The 20,436-nt window shown below is 35.0% G+C and overlaps 1 protein-coding gene and 1 long non-coding RNA gene across 11 annotated transcripts in view; one reads left to right on the plus strand and one right to left on the minus strand.

The window, feature by feature from the left end:
• CREB5 (cAMP responsive element binding protein 5) overlaps positions 1 to 16,780 on the minus strand; it is a 275,297-nt gene extending 258,517 nt beyond the window's left edge. For 5 of the 10 annotated variants that reach the window (XR_009155128.1, XM_058183481.1, XM_058183480.1 and 2 more), the window contains exon 1: positions 16,680 to 16,779. The gene's annotated coding sequence lies outside the window, so the exon portion shown is untranslated. Of the gene's footprint in view, positions 1 to 14,661; positions 14,875 to 15,125; positions 15,894 to 16,679 lie in introns of all 10 variants that reach the window. The other 5 variants (XM_058183476.1, XM_058183475.1, XR_009155127.1 and 2 more) reach the window with 5 other exon arrangements.
• The window catches only part of LOC131198639 (uncharacterized), a 51,361-nt gene continuing 46,827 nt past the window's right edge, over positions 15,903 to 20,436 (plus strand). Inside the window, exons 1-2 of the long non-coding RNA XR_009155129.1 lie at positions 15,903 to 16,332; positions 18,434 to 18,517. This is a non-coding gene — a long non-coding RNA (uncharacterized LOC131198639). The remainder of the gene's footprint in view (positions 16,333 to 18,433; positions 18,518 to 20,436) is intronic.

The raw sequence follows: 20,436 nt of genomic DNA on the forward strand, positions 1-20,436 counted from the left end.
AAGCATTTTTTAAAATAAAAAAATACACATAGTAGATGTTATCACAGTCACAATTATCATGGACTACAACAAGGGGCAAATAGTTAAAAACCCTAACTTAGAACAAATAAATTCCTTGCTGTCTGTCTAATTCATATTCTAGTTTCTAGGTTTTTATATCATGAACAATTGGGGAAAAATTGCTTTAGATCAGATTTAAATCAGAGACTGATTTCTCTTAATGGAAAAAGTTCAGTGTAAAACAAAACAAATTAAACAGTTGTAATTGAAGCATGCATTTAAACAAATATAATGGATATCATTGAGACAAACTTAGGTAGATTCCTGGGCTTCCCATTAAAACCAGCATAGTCTAAAGATAATTATCATTTGGCCCATGTGGATAGTTGTATGTACAGCTACACAAAATACAATAATTTGTGGCATAAACACAGGGCTTGAAACCACAAATCGCGTAAGTGTCACTAGGAAGCTATACCTAAGAACAGTTGCCATTTGATCATGCAATAAATAAAATAAGTTCATTGGTTTTTCACATAATTTTAAATATTTCATGCCAGCAATATCAGCTTTCTAGAAAATAATACTTACCTAGTATCAGTTTAAGGAATATTCAAATGAAGAAACAGTAAATGCAGGGTATCTCTGTAAATGAAACCTGAACTCTCTTCTAATAAAAAGATGATGTTTGAGAGACAAAGTGGACAGATCCATAGGCTGGGAATTTCTGAGAATTTGAATTGGGTTGTAAGTTAACTTTTTATCTTAAATAAAAATACTATGTAAAATGGGCCTGTTTTTATTAGCAATTTGCCTCCAAGTTTCAGCAATGGAGTCTGGCAAAGCCCTGAAAATTGTGGAAAAATGGGTCCCAATCCCCATACTGTATTTTTGTATTTCAACCATGATAAGCACATTAAACGTAAAAGTCTTAAATCAAAAAGGCAACTATGCAACAGCTTCTCTTGATTGAAAATTTAGCTACCTCTCTCCTGTAATTAGTTTTTGGGATTTTTATTCCTATTTAAACAATTTCTCTAGATATGACTATTCCTTGATTCCTACTTCTATTCATTCAATTTCCAATGATTTGCAAATTATTTACAAAATAGAAAGAAAATGTAACAGCATGAAACAAAAGTAAATAGTATAAATAAGCAAATTTTCTTAAAGCTGGCCTTGATTATAGCATCTACTAACCCTTTGAAAATAAATTTAAAAATCCCAGTAAAAAAATCCAGACAAGTGACCCACAAGGCTGAATATTCAATGAAAGAATCAAGCTATTTTAATAATATGGAACATCAGAACAGGAAAATTTTGTGTTGCTAGTCTTATAATTTCACAACTCAAATTGAGCAGGACTTCCAGTGGCTACTCTGAAGTATTAAAGCTATCAGAATGCTATGGATATTTCTTGCAACAACTCCACAACCAGAATGTTCCTGATAAATATTCACTATATCACTATTCAGTAAATGGCCAATAACCAAATTCAAAATGAAATTCAAGTACTTCTGCAGTGCACTTGCCACAAATAGGGATTTCCATTTGCTCTTCCCAAAAGCAACAAGAGCAAAAGAAAACTATAACCCACTGCATAGTCTTCAACTTAAAAGCATCAACTTAAAAGTGATTACAGCATCAACTTAAAAGTGACAAGGCGAGGGCCCGCTGGTCAGTTCAGTCAATGTGCAGATCTAAGTAGGTCATAATGGATATAACAGTCAACACCTCTATTTCAAGCCTTAGAGAATATCAAGGGTAAAAACACTAATTTTTATTTTGATAGTGCTCTAAAATTAAATGTCTGTTCAGCTTTTTAACTCAGGTGACTCTAATTCTGGTAGATATCTGAGAAAGTTAAATCTAATTAGATAATAGCATACACTCTTCTGGCTATAGTCCGAAGACAGAATAATGACACAATCAGAGCTGATAATAATAACTAGAAATAATACGTTATATGAAAATGAAATAAATACTAGTAATTTTCTAAAATATTTCGTTAAATTGCTTTTGAGGATCAACTGGTTCTAATTTCAGAGCTCCAAGAGGGAAATGACAATTAAAGTATTACAAGTAATAAGCTCAGGAAAGCACATTAAGCCTTAAATATTTTAATTTGAAAGCTTAAATAATCCACAGATCAAAATGTCTGAGAGAATCTTGTTTATAATAATACATCATCTTAGAACACATGTAATAGACATAGAAGTCTTGTTTTAAATAAGCCCATCAACCCAACATTTTGCTAGAATTCCACTGACAGACCAAAACCTCACAAACTCCATCTGGAATGCAACTTTTAATTAAAGAAGGGAGTAATACAAAGACAGTGGGGTTGTCCTTGAAGAGTTCTCAGATATAACAGCTGGTTTAAAATGCAGCTGCCAGACTGTTGAGTGTGACAGACTACAGGAATATTTACAAGAAACTTTATTAGCTCTTTTCATACCCGATTCAGAGTCCAGAGGCTATCCTTATATGGTTAAATATATAAGCATTCAATAATGTCTTATGTGAAATCAACAATTGCTCCATTTTTCTACCTATTGTATATCTTGATTGATGGTACCTCTCCAGGGCCTTTATATTCACCAATCTTATTCATAAGTGGAATTATCTGTACTTTTGTAATTTTCCTTGGAAGAACAAACCAGTTGGAGCAAGGATGCAAAATGTTTTCTGGACTATTTCTGGTTATATTTTAACTTTCAGACCCCATTACAAAAAGTATTGGGTGAAATAGTGACAGAAACTAAATTTGATGTGATTTAGTTTTTATTTAACAATATTTGAATACAAATAAGGGTAGCTGTGAAATGCTTTGGATTGCATTTGGAATAGGTGTTTCAGAATGTCCAAGGAACAAACGCAGCATCTGATTGAGCTATTATTTTCTCAGATTAGGCAGGTACTGTGAGGAGGCAGAGAGAGTTGTGTTGTCTTGCACTCCCAAATAAGCATTTTTTAATCAAATCTAAAATAGTTTAGATTGTATTGTTTTAAAACATATAATCTGATTAACTGTTGGAGAACTCTGGAGGGCGCACTTAAGTCTTCCATGGACAGGAAGTGCACATACAAAAGGAAAAAAGTCATATCTTGGAAGCCCCCAAACTAGGAAAATTATTTACAATATTAGCTGAACCTAAATAACGGGGAATAGCCATATATATATATTAAAGAACGGCTAAAGCCCAAACAATTATTTGCAGATAAAGAGGGAAGGACATTATTGATAGAAATTTATATAAAACAAAAAAGAGTAGTAATTGCGATTATATATGCACCAAACATAAGGCAGAAAGAATATTATAGTAAACTACACGAACAATTAGTAAAATTAGAATTAGATAATATTTGTATATTAGGAGATTTTAATGGATTGGTAGACCCAAAGAAAGACTATAAAACAGGGCCAGAAAAAATTATGCTAGAAAAACCCTATCAACGGTGTTTTTTGACATGGTCCACGAACTCAATTTAAAAGATATATGGAGAGAAATTAATCCACAAAAGAATCAATATAGCTTCCTCTCCAATCCTCATCAATAGTGGTCCAGGATATATATGGCGTGGATGGACCCAGAAACAGCAAAAAGAGTATCAAAAATAGAATTTATAATGAATATCTGGGCAGACCACAGTCTGATAACAATTAAATGGAAAGTAGAAATAAAGAAGAAAGGGAGATGGATCATAAACCAGAGGGTGATAAAAGAAAAGAATTATATTCAATATACAAAAAAAGAATTAGAATTTTTCCTAAAAGAAAATTGGAACGAACAAACTAGAATTTATGGGACACATTGAAAGCGTATTTGAGGGTTATATCTATTGCATATACAGCCCAGAAAAATAGAAATAAAAAGAAACAATATACAGAACTTCAGGAAAAATTGGAAAAAATAGAATTTAAATTACAAGAAAAATCCCTAAATCAGGAAATCAAAGAACAGAAAGAAATAACTAAACACAAATTAAATTTAATCCAATAGGAAGAAGTAGCGCAAAAATTAGAGCAGTTAGACAAAACTACTTGAAAACGCTAACAAACTGGGAAGATGGCTTACTCACAAACTGAAAAAGGAAAAGGAAAAGAAACTAATACAGAATTTAGAAGATGAAGAAGGAATAGTACATTTTCAGAAGATAAAATAAAAACCATAGTGATAAACTATTTTCAAACCCTGTATAGACAAGAAAAAATAGAAGAGAAAGATACTAAGAGATATTTGCAAGAGAGGGGCCACCCAGCCATACCAGATTTAACTAAAGAAATATTAAATGGGAAAATAACGACATCTGAACTGAAAAGGGCAATACAAAAACAAAAAAATAACTAAACTCCAGGCCCAGATGGAATCCTAGCTGAATTTTAATAGGAATTTCAAGAACTATTAGACAATATACTATTGCAAACATACAATGAAGTATTAGACAATGCGAAGATACCAAAATCTTAGACAGAGGCTTTAATAACACGTATTCCTAAAAGTAACATTGAAAAACAGAAGATTCAGAACTATAGGCCAATCTAGTTGTTAAATGCCAATTATAAGATATTTATAGTCATAATAGCAGAAAGAATTACAATTATATTAAATGAAATTATTCAATCAGACCAAAATAGTTTTTTGCCCAACAGACACATCAAAAATAATATAAGAACCATTATAAATGTACTTGAATACTATGAGGCTCACCCAGGCAAGCAAGTAGCTCTGATATTCCTGGATGCACAGAAAGCTTTAGATAACTTAAATTGGGACTTTATGATTAATCAATTAACAGAAATGAATTGTGGAAAAAACTTTATAGAAATGATTGATTACCCAGAGGAAAAAATAATCATAAATGGTGAATATACGGAAAGTTTTAATGTAGAGAAAGGAGTACAACAGGGATGCCTTCAATGTCCTCTATTATTCATTCTTTCTACAGAAATATTAATATCACAAATTAGAGAAAATTTGGACATAAAGGGATTAAAAATTAAATCACAGGAGTATAAAGTTCAAGCATTTGTAACGATCTGGTATTTATTATTGAGGAACCCATAAAATCCGGACAATTACTATTTAAAGGTATAAACCAATTTGGTACAATGGCAGGGCTCAAAATATAAACAAAGACAAAATTAAAATGTTGACTAAAAATCTAACAAATAAACAGAATGAAGAACTAGAGGAGAAATTGGGGATCTCGAGAGTAAAAAAAATTAAATATTTAGGAATATAGATATCAGCAAAATGTACCACAATAAAAAAGTTAATTATGATATACTTCTACAACAAATTCAAAAAGATTTAGAAAATTGGTCTAAATGGCAAATAGCGTTGATTGGTAGAATTTCAATGATAAAGATGAATATATTACCCAGAGTTTTATATTTGTTCCAAACTATACCAATTAAATTAGAGAAAAATTTCTTTGAACAATTAAATAAAATTACATCAAAATTTGTTTGGTCAGGGAAGAAACCTCGCATCAAATTTAAAATACTGCAAAATAGTAAAAGTAAGGGTGGCTTTGCTCTCCCAAATTGGGAGCTTTACTATCAGGCCGCAGCACTACCATGCCTCAAAGAATAGATTCAGCTACAAAACAAACAAATACTAATGATAGACGGTCACAAGCTTCAGATTGGATGGAATAGTTTTCTCTGGGATAGGAAAAATAAATATCATACATACTTTCAAAGATATTTATTAAGAAATGCCTTTTTACAAGTCTGGGTGAAAAAAATCAAAAAGAATTACTACATAAAAGTCCCAATTTGGTTATCCACTATGGAAGCAATATTACACCCAAACACCACAGACTTGTATAAAACGATAAGATATGCAGAACTACTTGATGAAAAAGGAGAATTAAAATCAATTCAAGACCTGAAACTATAAAAAAAATTGTATAAAATGTTCCATTGATGGTACTTGGCACCAGTGAGATTGGCCAAAATGTTCCCAAATTTATCACCTAAATGTTGGAGATGTGGTTATAAACTAGGCACATACTACCACATATGGTGGATGCGTCCTAAGATTTTTAAAAAATTGGCATAAAATTAAAAATTGGTTGAAGGAAATCACACTATATAAAATGAAATTTAATTCAGAGCTCTTTTTATTAGGAAAAATTAACCCAAAAATAGACAAAACTTCGCAATATCAATATTACATATTTTAACAGCAGCATTACCGTTGCAAATGAGTGGAAGCAAAATAATGTACCAGTAGAGGAAACAGTAATTTGAAAAAATTTACAATGTGCAGAAATGGATAAAATGACATTGGAAATTAAGGAAAGGGAAGATTCAGAATATTATAGAATGTGGAACAAACTATATGAATGATTAGAAAAATGGAATCAAAACAATAATTTGGAATGTTAAATTAATTGGGTTAAAATTAGGAAGTGTAAATTACAGAACATTGTTAATCTGACAGTGATGATTGTGTGAATAGATACAATGTAAATATAAGTACTTAGATGAATAATTGAACAAAAATAGACAAAAAATATTTATGTCGATACAGAAACTGCAAAAAATATATAATATAATGTTATGTTTGTTATGTTTTTTACTGTGTTTTGTCTGTCATGTTTTTCTTTATTCTGTTTTTAAAAGTCAAAAGCTTAATAAAAACTATTTTTTAAAAAAAAGTCTTTCATGGACCACCTGGAGCCCTGGGAATTCCAACTGTGTAACTATTTAAAGATATTTTTCAGCATAAGAACTTTCCATCATTTTAGCAGGTCTTTAGGATTTGTGGAAAATTAAATGCTGCTATTTTGTTAGTTCATAACCAGCAAACAAAGATAACATTTTTAAAAGAAAATATTGCAGCCTTTCTGTATGTGCATATTCTTCTTTCTGCTATGAAACTTACCTAAATTGGAAAGATTTCAGGTAAGTTTGTATGTATTATTTTTGTTTGATTTTTATCCCAGCTTTATTGTTCTTTATAAATAACTCAAGGCAATGAATGTACTCAGTACTCCTTCCTATTTTTTCTACCTACAACAACCCTGTGAGATGGAGCTAAGAGAGAGTAACCAGCCCAAATCACCCAGTCAGTTTTTCATGCCTAAAGTTGGACTAGAACTCACAGTCTCCAGATTCCTAGGCCACTAGACCAGTGGTGAAATTCAGCCAATTCTATCCGGCTCGGGAGAACCAGTGACGCCAGCGGTGGGAGGCTCCACCCACCCACCTGGACATCATCATGTCCCATTTTGACCCTCTGCTCTATGCATGCATGGAGGAGGCGCTCACGCTCACATTTGCGAACCGGTAGCGAAGGTAAGTGAATTTCACCCCTGCACTAGACCAAACATATTTATCTATTTATCAAAATTGTATGCCATCAATTTAGCTAAAATAGACTCTACACAGCATACAGACTTTGAATAAAATGCAGCATAAAACATTAAATTAAAAAATAAGAACCTTAAATTTAATTAAAACAAAACTAAGCAGGATAGAAAAGGAGGGATCAAAGAGCAGATAGGGAGGAGGTAGATATTTCTTTTTTTCTTTTTATTACATTTTTATTTCATAACAATTGTGCATATTTAACAAAGCTGTGACATTATTGTATATTTCGGATCTACCTTCCATATAACTTTGATATACATTATATACATCTAATCATCAATAGCCTTATATATATTTTGTTTTCTATTTCTATTGATTGTCCATGTGTACCAGTTTTCCCAGACCGCATAATATTCTGAATCTTCTTTTTCTTGTAGTTCTATGGTAAGCCTGTCCATTTCTGCACAGTCATATACTTTTTGGATAATCAGACTCTCTGGTGGTATAATACTAAGTTTCCAATATTGCATGGACACAATCCTTGCCGCTGTTAGAATGTGCAAAATCAAGTATCTTGTTTTTTTATCTAATTTTGTCTTAAACATTCCCAAAAGAAATGTTTCTGGATTCAGTTCAATTTGGCATTTTGTTATCTCCTGTAACCATCCCTGTGTCTTAATCCAGTACTTTTTCGCTACGGGGCACGTCCACCAGGCATGAAAGAAGGTACCTTGATGTTGATTACATTTCCAGCACTTTGGACTTAGGTTCGGGTACATTTTGGCCAACCTATCTGGCACTAGGTGCCAGCAGTAAAGCATTTTATATTGATTTTCTTTGTAAGCAGTAGATTTGGTTAATTTTAAATTTTTATTCCAGATTAATTCCCAATTATCTAAATCTATATTGTGCCCTATATCCTTTGCCCATGGAATCATCGGTTCTTTCACCACCTCTTCCATTCTATCAAACTCTAATAGGTATTTATATAATTTAGATATTAATTTTCCTTCTGGGCCTATCAATAATTTGTCTAGTTGGTTTGGTTCCAAATCAATTCCAAATTGAGGAGGTAGGTATTTCATTAGCTATCTTCAATATGCCACACCCCTATGGGACCTCAGGCTGGTTGGCATCGCCATGTATGGAAGGCTTTTCAGAAAGCCAAAAAGATGATAGTGTATCTGACCTTGGGGGGCAGGATGTTCAAGATGGTAGGAGCCACAGCAGAAAAGACTCTTCTTCCAGATCCTACCTGCTGAAATTCCTTGACTGACACAGTCTTCAGCCTTCTGCCAGCCTGAGACAGTGGGCTAATCCCATTTAGGTGAACTGGTTTCTCAGATAGCCTGGACCCAAGCCTAAAAGACTTTTAAAGTTGATAATCAGTACCTTGAATTAGATACACAAGCAAGTTGGCAGCCAGTGCAGCTTGCAGTACACCTAGGGCTCCCAAGAACATGTGCATTCTGCACCAGCTGACATTTTTGGATACTCTTCAAGAAGGGCCTATATAGATAGAACACATTGCAGTGTCCAGGTGTGAGATAAGCAAGGTTTGAGTTACTGAACACAGGGACTCCTGATCCAGGAATGGGCACAGCTGATGCACAACAGTGGTTGGTTGTTACCAGTTTGCCCAGGTTCAGGTGAACTAGTAGCAGCAGTGGCGGCGGTTCCAAACCTGTAGCAGCAGCCCACCCACCCAAATGTCATCAAATACAATCTGCGCGTGAGCAAACCAGTAACAAAGGTAAGTGAAACCCATCCACAACTAAGTTGTTTAAAGGGTCTCTTAGCTGTGACTGCCATGTGTTCATTGAGTGGGAGTCATGAGTCAGAAGAACCCCCAGATTGTACACCGGGTCGGTCTGAGGTAGTGTAGCCTCATCCAGAACTGGACAACTATACAATTGCATTTCCTCTGATATTGATGGGCATTGTCATTCAACTTTTCAGGAATGTTTCTAGCGTGGGAAAACTATCACAAAGCTGACTAACTTTCCTGGAAGAAGGGAATAAAGTGAAAATTATTAATGGCCATAAATTAGTTATTGTTGAATAATTCATTATATTTTATATGCTGGAGTTGGATGGCCTTCCAATATAATAAATACAAAAATAAACATGATTTCAGTGATGAAATGCTACTGGTTCTCACTGCTTTGGGTGAACTGGTAGTAATAAAAGCTACCTGTTCAAGTGAACCAGTAGTAAAAAAAAAGATATGGTTCACCCGAACCGGTATTTCTGGCAATCAGCTGTGCCGTACAATTTAAATTCACTACTTTCTAGCAAATTTAAATTCACTGCTTTCTAGCAAATCTAAATCATGCGGCACAGCTGTTCCCCCTCCCCACTGTTCTATTTACCTTAAGCTTCTTTTTTGCATATGAAGTGTGCATTTGGTGCGCACTGCGCATACGCAGCATGCATTTGCACACATTGTGCATGCACATACAGAGTGCTTTTGGCATGCACTGTGCATGCATGCGCACAGCACGCATTTGGCGCATGCACTGCATTTGCGGGCAGCGAACTGGTAGCAATCTGCAGGCGATTTCACCACTGCATGATTTGTATGTTTTAATGTTTGGTTCTTCCATAAGGTAATATTAATAAGATATACCGTACAAATTCTAAGAAATGCACTGACGACACCAGGGCTATTATTATAAAGTTTACAAATAGCTTGCAGTGGTCTTAAAGATACCATAAGAATAACTGCTTAACTGTCAAAAGACAGTTTCTATTATTCTAATATTGATATTTATTAAAAAGTTTATGCATAGAATAAGTAAATTTTAGGGATATGAATAACCATAGGTAATAGAAACTAAAGTACTACAAAATGAGTGTATCAAATTTATTTGACAATGTTAGGTAATTATTAGTCAATAATGAACAATTATATGCTAATTAATATTCAGAAATATATTCTAAAGCAATCTGTAGCTACAAATCAGTGGAATTTATCTGAGAATATTTGAAGAAGTACTTTAATTTTTTTAATAGTCAATATTCATATTAGAATAAAACATACCTTAGTTTAATTATTCCAGAAAACCAGTTACGTCAAAACCAGTATAATAATACATTTATTAGTATCTCATTCTAAATTGAATGAACTACAGTTTTGTCCAAATCAACATAAGTCTGATTGAGAGATATACACCTATAACATACTTAACAACCCCAGATACTTAGTAAAAAAAATTAGATTTTGATTAGTTGAATCTGGTTCTAAGCATTGCCTTAATACAATATAAATGTTGGGAATGATGTTGTTTAGCATCCAATTCATCATTTAACACAAAGAAATAGTTGCATAGTACCAAACAGCTACAGGTCATATAAATTATCGCTCTTACTTTTCCATCTCATAAAACTGAGTCAACATAATGATTAAAGCCTTTAAAATGGAAATAAATGACTACTAGTGGGAAAAATGCTGGTTATTTCATTTATTTAATATTGTTGCCAAATTTTCCTAAGTAGCTCCTGAAGCAGCAAAGTGACACATACTACATTCTCTATGAACTGTAGCTGTAAAGCTTTAGACTCGGTTATGTTTTGCATCTGAAATATATAATATATATATATTATAGATATAATCCTACATGTTGCCTCATTGACTTCGTTGGAATTTAAGTAACTCAACTCTATATAGAATCACAACCTTAAACAATAATTCTTCCTTGGATGGAAAACGTAAGTGTTATAACTTAAGATTCAGTGATCGGACTTCTAAAGCTAAGTTAATGAAACTAAACAATATTAACAATAGGTGATCAATAACACCATTTTTATTAACATGTAACTAGGATTATTAAATCTAATTAATTTCTGAAAACAAGAAAAAGACAGTCCTTAATTTAAAAAAAAACAGTGTCAACCTCCTGAACTAATAATGAGTTTGGGTTTTGGTAAAAGGCTAAGAATATTGATTGATCTTTACAATTGTAAAATTCAGCTTGGATATAATTTGAATTTTCATCAGAGAGATAGTTCAAACTCTAAGTAGCTTTTTATTTACAACACATGCAGCCACAATAGCGAATGTTAAGTTATACATTTCATCACTAATTTTTTGTGACTAATGATTAAAAGCAGAGATCAAACCATCACCATCCCAACTTACTTCATTGAAAAAAATCAGAATATTCACAAATTGTTACGTTTATGATGATTTATTTTAGGAGGCAATCATAATGACAGGCAGCAAAAATTCTATATGATTTGAAGTTATTTTACTGTGAAAGGGGGTTAATCTTATCTATTTTAAACTGAAAGTTAGATTTTCAATCACTTGGTCCTATTGAGACTTTATGACTCGGTAGTAGGAAAGAACATATAATCTGCTGTGATCTTGGAAAATGCACTATGGTGGCATTGTTTACTTACTAGGTAAAAAGGTTGGAGGTTGGTATAAAATCATAAATAATGTACTACTATTCTAATGAAAAGGCATATCAGAAGCAATTTTAAAATTCCAGAGCATAACACATTTCTGCAGCAATCACACACCTTTCATTATATGTGATGATGACATACATCTTTCATGGCTTGAAATAAATGCATAAGCAAATATCTGACTTGTCCGGGAATGAAGATGACAAAGAACTTGTGTTTGCTCAACTACATTTGGGACTTTAGTAGTGAACTTTTCCAAAGTGTTCTGATTTTGGACCAATTCAACAGGTTCATATAGGACTATTCTTAACAAGCATCTGGGAATATCAATTAGTTTTTGTTCTCTGGATATTTTTATGTGATAATGGAATATAGGAATTCTTTAAAGTATGAAGTTAAGAATAGTTCTCTTGCAATATATGAATAAGGCTCAAAGGTATGAGAAACAATGAAAAGGTATGTTCATTTATATGTGTTGGTGATTCTAGATTTTTAAAAGGCTGTTTCTCCATTAAATATGTTTTTGCATTTTATACGTAAATAGATATATAAAATCTCACAAAAAGATATTAATATATGTTGTATGTGAATGATATGTACATATATATGATATGTACATATACATAAATACACACAAATGTGTGTCTGTGTGTTAGTGTGTGTTGTTGAATTATAAAAGTTCAATTTTGATTTGAGTTTAGTGCTGTTTTTTTACTCTTTCCATAATCCCACTGGCTCTACAGATTAATTTACCTAAGAGGCAACAGTAGCTTGGGTCCATTAATATTTTAGATGGTTCTTAATATTGTATTCGTTATGGGAAACATATAATTATATGTTTAACATATAGTTATTTGTATAACATGTAACATACACTTTTTTAAAAGGTAAAGTCTAAGTATTTAAAACAAGGTTGAAATAAGAGACATTTTTCCTCCTTTTTGCCTAATGCAATCAAATGTATTCTTGAAATTCAACTATTTCAATCCAAATAAAGACTTAAGAAGTATAGTAAGTGACAAAAAGTAGTTGTGTATAAAACATGAACAGCCTAGGCAGCAGTAGACAATTATAGGTGACGGACTGATCCATTATTGAGGTAAGTTTCTACATTTTATTTTCCTCTCCTGCCCCCCTCCCCACACATACATCAGCCCCACACTGTCCATTTTTTTAAATTTATATCCAAATAGTAAAAGTGAAATAGAGAATCTATGGTATCTATTTTCTTCTGTTGAAAGTAGCTGTTACTCAAGATCTTATTACTTATGGTACCTGCTTTACCTCCTCTACAGTATTTCTTTAAGGGGTGAGGCTTACTTTTCCAGGAGCTTTTAATTCACGTGGAAAATATTATTTTAAGAAATGTAGAACAATAATTATGTTTATTTATTATCCTGCTTTTATTATTTTTATAAATACTATAACTCAAGGCAGTGAAGACACAAAATACTCCTTCCTCCTCCTATTTTCTCCAGAAAAGCAATCCTGTGAGGTGGGTTGGGCTGACGAAGAGAGACTGGCCCAAAGAGAAATACCTTGTTGTAAGCACTGAAGGATATATAACACGCTAGCAAACAGCTGCATGTTAGATTCATTCATAATTCAGAAGTAAACCCTTCCAGAAGTGTATAGTATTATTAAATTAACTAACAGCAAGTGCCTCCTGTATCTGAAGCAGATATCTTGAACCTGGGAATATTTTTGTTGCTTTTAAGATCTCAATTATTTCTCCAAATGAAGAAAGAAATATCACAACTAGGATTATGTCCCATGGATATGGGAAAATCTAGGTTATAATAGCCCAGTGAATTTATACATCCAACTTGGATTTACAAGATAAAAGCAACTTTTAAATTAAAGTGTTTTTTTCTGAACTGAGCTTATTATTCTGAAGACAGGAATGATTTTCCTATAAAGTTGTCTCTTTATGCTTGGCTATTATCGTTGATTTTCCCCTTCCGCTAATGAGCATTTATCTAAAAGAGCCTCTTAATCCTCTGACGTATGCTTCTGGTCAGAGGTAACAGTTTGAATAAAACCACTAATCACTTATCACTGATCATTAATCACACTTTTCTCTGAGGCTTTGCGACCTGCACAGGGATTAAAAAAAAAAAGACATAAAGAAGGAATTCAGTTCATACTTCCTCCCTTTACTCCCCCAGTATTAGTTGTTTTAAATTCTTCCTGAAAATTTAATCTTGGGCATAAAAGTAACAGATTCCAAAGAGAACTTTCAAAACTTAAACAAATTCCATTCTCTTTCCCACTTCCCCAATTTTAGCAAAGTCTGTATAACTTGTTATAACTTTAATACATAATATCTGTTTTCTATACTATACTATGCTATGCTATGCTATGCTATGCTATGCTATGCTATACTATACTATACTATACTATACTCTATACAAATGCTACACTACACGCTATACTTTATGCTATACTTTACACTATGATACGCTATACTACTATAGGCTATACTATTCACTGCCCTACTACTTCTGTATACTATTATAGTATAATATACTACACTATACACTACACTACACTACATTATACTATAGAGATTTGTGTACCAGCATGTGTAATATACAGAAGTACAATATTTTCACTAATATATTCAGTCAAGAAAATATATGAGTCTGTATAGATTTTTTTTCTCTTTGAGAGTTTATTTTTGAGAGAAGGAAGGTTTTCTTCAGAATTGATTCCAGTGTAATCTCTAATTGTATCTCTCCCTCTGAAGTCCTTTGTGAAAGATGTGTAGGATCCAACTTCAAGGCTATTATGAGAAGGATCCGTGATGAACCATTGTTAAAAACCCCTAAAAAAGAAACCCACATTATTTTTCCAAGTAATGGAGATTATCATTTACAAGGTTTAGTTGGGGAATTTAAAGAGACGTGCAGGTTACTCACTTATCACCCTCCTTAGTTTGCCGGGCGACCAGAGACATGCATCTCCTTTCGGTCTTCCATCCTGTCCAAGATCCCGAATCCTACGGTTGGCCCGTGCGGCTGAGTGCTAGTGGCAAGTTTAGTTAGGCAGGTATTCCCCCATAGTCTTCTCATTCCCAAAGTAAAACTTGAGGGGGCGGAGGGAGAGAGACGTCTGCTGAGAATGCAAAGAATCTTGGAAAGAAGGGGTCATGCTGTTTATCTCAAGCTAGGTGGCAGGACTTCTGCATTTCTAGCCTGTCCCTCCCAAAAACTGCCCCAATATCCGAACCTCTTAAAATACTCTTACTAGCCTGCAGAATGACGTAATGGTCCAGGAGCCAACTCTGACTCCCAAAGATAATGTCAGACAGGGCGGGGGCGACATAAGGGAGGGGGGGTGCAACATAGCGATGCAGCCACCTATCAACCAAATATATACATACCATGAATCCTTGGTGATATTATTTTTAAAAAAACAACAGGAGGGGACCATGTGAGGACTGGAGATGGAATGGTGCCGTGTCGGAGTGGAGAAGCAATGGGTTTTTTTCATTCTTTTTTTTTTTTAGTCCAACAACTCTTGTTGAAACTTCTCTCGTCCGAGTCTTCTTTGCTTGAACTCGCGAAACGACGTTTAAAAGTTTTCGCGCTGCCGAGAAGTACTAGAAAGGACGCAGCTAGAAAAGGCAGCCGCAAGACACGGGAACGGGGGGCGGGAGGGAGTTTAGTGCTGTCATTCCACCAAAAAAGAAGAATGTTACGAAGCAGGCAGGAGGAAAGGGAGACAGAGAAAGAGGAAGGAAGGAAGGAAGGAAGGAAGGAAGGAAGGAAGGAAGGAAGGAAGGAAGGAAGGAAGGAAGGAAGGAAGGAAGGAAGGAAGGAATACACCCCTGATTTGTATCTCTCTCGCCAGTTCCCTGCAGATAGGACTCCGGTCACCCAGGTTGTTATCGTTAACCTGATGATATATTTACGGTCCCTGAGAAAAAGCGGATAAGGCAGACGAAACTGGCTCAAGCCCCGGAAGCGAGACATTTGGAGCTGGTCTGAAGGCTGATTTGGGCCATTCTGGAAACTCCTTTCCTAAGTGACAGGGACCGTAAGATCAGATGCTTGTGGAGACAGTGTTCCTGAAGGTATACAGAGCGCACATCCAGGGCTCAAGCAGGGATCGATCGCAGTTAAGCGAATGAAGATTCTGGATAACGCTTCTTTAAGTTCAGAAGTTCCCGGCAAATTTGAGGGGAAAGAAGAATTATAACTCAGTGAAAACGGAAGACACGCGCGAGATGAGACATTCCCCGTTACCCTTCTGGTTAAGATTTCAAACTTTTGCACACTAATTTCTGTGTTTGGCAATTACAGGAAAAGATATCGCCGAAGATTCTCTCTACAGCTGCTGTTTCAGAGTCTAAATATCTGAATGCCCACGTATCATTTTAAATATGCACGTCCTAAACATTTTACTCCCCCTTCCGTTCCGATTAATAACAAATGACCAGGGCTACTACACCGGGCAGAGGGGACTGGGCAAAAATCTGCACCGTTCCGCATCTTCTCGGAGCGAGTCACTCACTTTCCAGCTAGTGTCATGCGCTGACGGGCCGGATCGTCTGCCTGAGATAAGACCGCTTCATTCCCCAAGTGAAAGTAAGTCACTATCAATCATTAATTTGTACACAGTCAAGTAAAATCTCGGACTCAGCTGCCAAACTAAACATTTAGCAAGTACCATTTACAACAATCTGACTATTTGGTCGGGATCGCACTTTCTCTCGCTTATTCGCCCGCTTCACTTCAGGTTTTTTTTTTTCGTTTGCTCTCCTGTCTGTACGTTGATTGCACACACGTTCTGGATTAAAGGAAAACAAACACCATCCTCTGCAACCCAGAACTTTTAAGAGACCCTCCGGAAAAGCGAGTTTTCAAATGTAATATAAAGTTGATAGGAAAAAGGGAGGGGAACCAAAACAGTTCAATATTTGTAAGGGACTTACCCAACAAGTGTAAGAAGGAAAGGGACCAGCAGTCTGAGTGAAGGAACCACGTTGGACTGAGAGAAGGTTACAATACGTTCTATTTAGAGAAGCATTACATCACCCTTCGTGACGTCACGTGGGATTCCTGAACTTCTAAATCATTGCGGTCCCCGCTCGAGAGAATCAAGAGAGAGGCGGAGACGGGAGAGGCGTGTTCCAGGCGGACCCCGCCCCCGCCCACTCCGCTCCAGCCAGCCACAATGCAGGAAGGCGGAGGAGGACTGACTGTAAAATCGGAGCGGCGCAAGCAAGACTTTCTGCACCGAGGATGACAGGACTCTGCCATTCGTTCTGTGAATCAGCCTGGGAAAAATCTACTTGCTGAGTTTGGGAGAAGGAATCTGCTGGAGACTGAATCCCACCCGCACCCTCCCCAGTATGTGGGTCAGTCTCAGGATGCCAGGTCGGCGTCCCAATTCACTTCGTAAAGGCAGCAAAATAGGTCTTCCTTTTGCTGTTCTGAAGTGATCGGTTCAGGTTTTATTTCGGTCCAAGAAAGTTTCCAGCAGAGGTCTGAAACCAAAAAAGGGGATCTCTGACCAGGTAGAGAGTGCATTTCTCAGCATGTTGTGTATCACATAAAGATAAGCAGTGAGTGTTATGGAAATAATGTTCCTTTCAGAAATTAACCATTAAATAATGTTAAATTCTGAGCTAATAATGGAGGTGAGAGTAAAAAAATAATATAGAATAAAGTAATACTTTTTTCAAATGTTCTATTACAGTTTATGGTCCTTTAGCCTGGGTATGGTTTCAGCCACTCAATCCTCCACTATGTTACTAACTTTCAAGGACTGCAAACAGCTTTGTTGATGTCTTAAACATGTTTTTAAAAACAACAACAAATACAAATACACAGCTATGTAGTGTAGTGATTTAATTAGGATATGCAACCTGCAGCCCTGAGATTAATATTATATGTAAAATTAAATCTTAAAATTTTAAGCAACTAAGCGTATAAATGTGCAACATTAGTGAAACAAAAGATCTCAAAACAATACACACACACACACACATGCTCACAGAATATAAGCATCAAATTAGGACTTGTTTGTGTGTTCAAATCTTTGCCTGTTTTGAGAAAGACAATTTCATGGAAAGATTCGAGAGAGAGGTTATATCACGAAGTTTCTTCAGCTGGTTTTCAAGTTAGAAGAACTAACATTAGTCAATACTTGGGAAGTCATTTTCCTGGAAGTTTATCCCACCAAATGGAGTGGGGGTCACTTCTGACTAAAATTGAGAAAAACTAAAAAAAATTAATTAATTAACCCAATGAAACAGTTAGAATTAATGTAACCTCACATTAATTTAGGTTTGTTTTTTTGAAGCTGAACAAAGTGCACTCATTTTTCCTGACACCTTCTTGTGGCCTACCCAAAATATTTCGAACCCTGGAGAGCCAAATTTCCTATTTCTCATAACAAACTACCAGAACAAACACTTCTTGTACTGGTTCCTGGGTTTCCTTGACTGCATCTCAACCCCCATGCAGTGTTAGGTCACTTTCATCACTAGGAATCAGGCCTAAACTTCTTTCCTGGCTTAAAATTTCTGTACATGAAGGCCCAAAAACCAAGAAGGCCTGACTATCTCCCACCACATTTCATAGCCCTGGTGAAAAGGCAAAAAAATTATTGGAAAGAGTATGTTGGATGTATTCTGCCTCATGACATGAAAAATAAAGACCAGTGCTTTAATTTTTGTTCTAGAATATGCTGTTGAGAACCAGTACATCTTCCTAAGGCCTTGTCTCTCCTGACTGATAGTAGAAGAGCAGTGTAACATGTACTGTGGTAAGTATGTTTCTTCCTTCTTCTTGTGTAGGTCTAAACCAGGGGTGTGAAACTCAAAGCCCACAGACTATATCTGGCCTGCAGGGCCGCCCTGGAAACAGTGAAAGACTGGCCTGCGGTGCCTCTGCCAGTAAAAATGGACCTTGGGAGGGTCATGTACAACCCTCCCACGCTCCTTTTTTCATTGGCAGAGGATTGCAGGAGGCTGTCCCTGCCGAAAACGCAGCTCGGGAGCCCGTTTTCTCTGGCAGAGTTCTCAGGCCATAGGCACCACTGACATGAGTGATGTCAAGCTAGCAGACTCTGTGGTCTCGTCCCAAAATCCTCAAAACTTTAAACTAAGACGGTCTACTGTTGACCTCACCCCATTCCTAAGAGGTCTGTAAGGGGCGTGCATAACAGCACCAGCGTGCCTACGGTCCCTATCCTAATGTTCCCTTTAATAGTATTCATTTTATGTATTCTATTTATTTATTTATTTTATTTATTTATTTTTCAAATTTTTATACCGCCCTTCTCCGAAGACTTAGGGCGGTGTACAGCAAATAAAACACCAATAATCCAAAAACTTTTTAAATACAATATCCAGTTTAAAAATCTAATTTGAATTCTGTATGTTAAAAATATTAAGTAAGAAAATTACAAAATAAAATAAAACCCCTGTTAAAAGCCCACTAAAAACCCAAAGTATTAAAATCAATTCATGCTTATACTTATATATATTATTTAATATGTATTCAACAAAATAAATAAATAAATAAATAAATAAATAAATAAATAAATAAATAAATAAATAAATAAATAAATAAATAAATAAAATAAAGCTGGCCCACCCTGGCCACTCCCACCCTGGGCCCCAAGGTCAAACACAACCCTGATGCATCCTTCAATGAAATCAAATTTGACATCCCTCTTCTATACTAACAATATTTCATTCATAAGGAAAACTAACTATAGGTGGTCCTTGACTTACAACAGTTCATTTAGTGGCCATTCGAAATTACAACATCACTGAAAAAAGTGATTTGTGACCATTTATCACACTTAAGACCAATGTAGGATCCCCATGGTCACATGATTTACATTCAGATGCTTGACAACTGATGGTTGCAGTGTCCCAAGGCCATGTGACCATCTTTTATGACCTTTTGACAAGCAAAGTCAATGGGAAAGCCAGATTCATTTAACAACCATGTTACTAATTTAACAACTGTGGTGATTCACTTAAAAAATGTGACAAGAAAAATTGTAAAATGGGCAAAACTCACTTAACAAATTTCTCACTTAGCAACATAATTTTGGGCTCAACTATGGTCATAAGTCGAGAACTACCTGTAATTCCTAAATGAGCTTACCACTTTTTTTCTTTATAAGATTTTTTTATGGTATACATGTATGGTTTCAGTGGCACCAAATTTTCCATGAACAGAGGCTGATAAATTTACTTTCCTGTCAGTATTTATACAGCAAAACAAACAAAACAAAAGCTGCAATGGCAGTCCTAGATGTCAGCATTGATTTGATAGAACCACTCTTTATAACTATTTTTAATTCAAGTCAAATAAAAGCATTTCACCGCAAATTTCTCTAATATCACATCTAGCCTATACTTGAAGTGTCATCAGTGAATTCTGTATTTTTTTGAATGTTATTTATTTCAAAAATGTATACCATATAATCATTGGCAATAAAGTACAACATTCATGAGATGCAGCTTTGAGAAAAAATCTTATAGGGAAACACTGTGCTAAGTTATGTTAAGTTAAAGTATCTTTGTTGAAAATAAGGCAGGATACTTCCTACAAACTTAATAGAAATATTTTCAAACTAAGGTGGAAGGAGAATATACTGTACTGTAAACTGAAAGATGTCTTACAAAGAGTTCGTGCATGTGATAAAATAGTGATCCATAAAGATCC

This window comes from Ahaetulla prasina, chromosome 4 (assembly GCF_028640845.1).
Source record: "Ahaetulla prasina isolate Xishuangbanna chromosome 4, ASM2864084v1, whole genome shotgun sequence".
Taxonomy (NCBI): domain Eukaryota; kingdom Metazoa; phylum Chordata; class Lepidosauria; order Squamata; family Colubridae; genus Ahaetulla; species Ahaetulla prasina.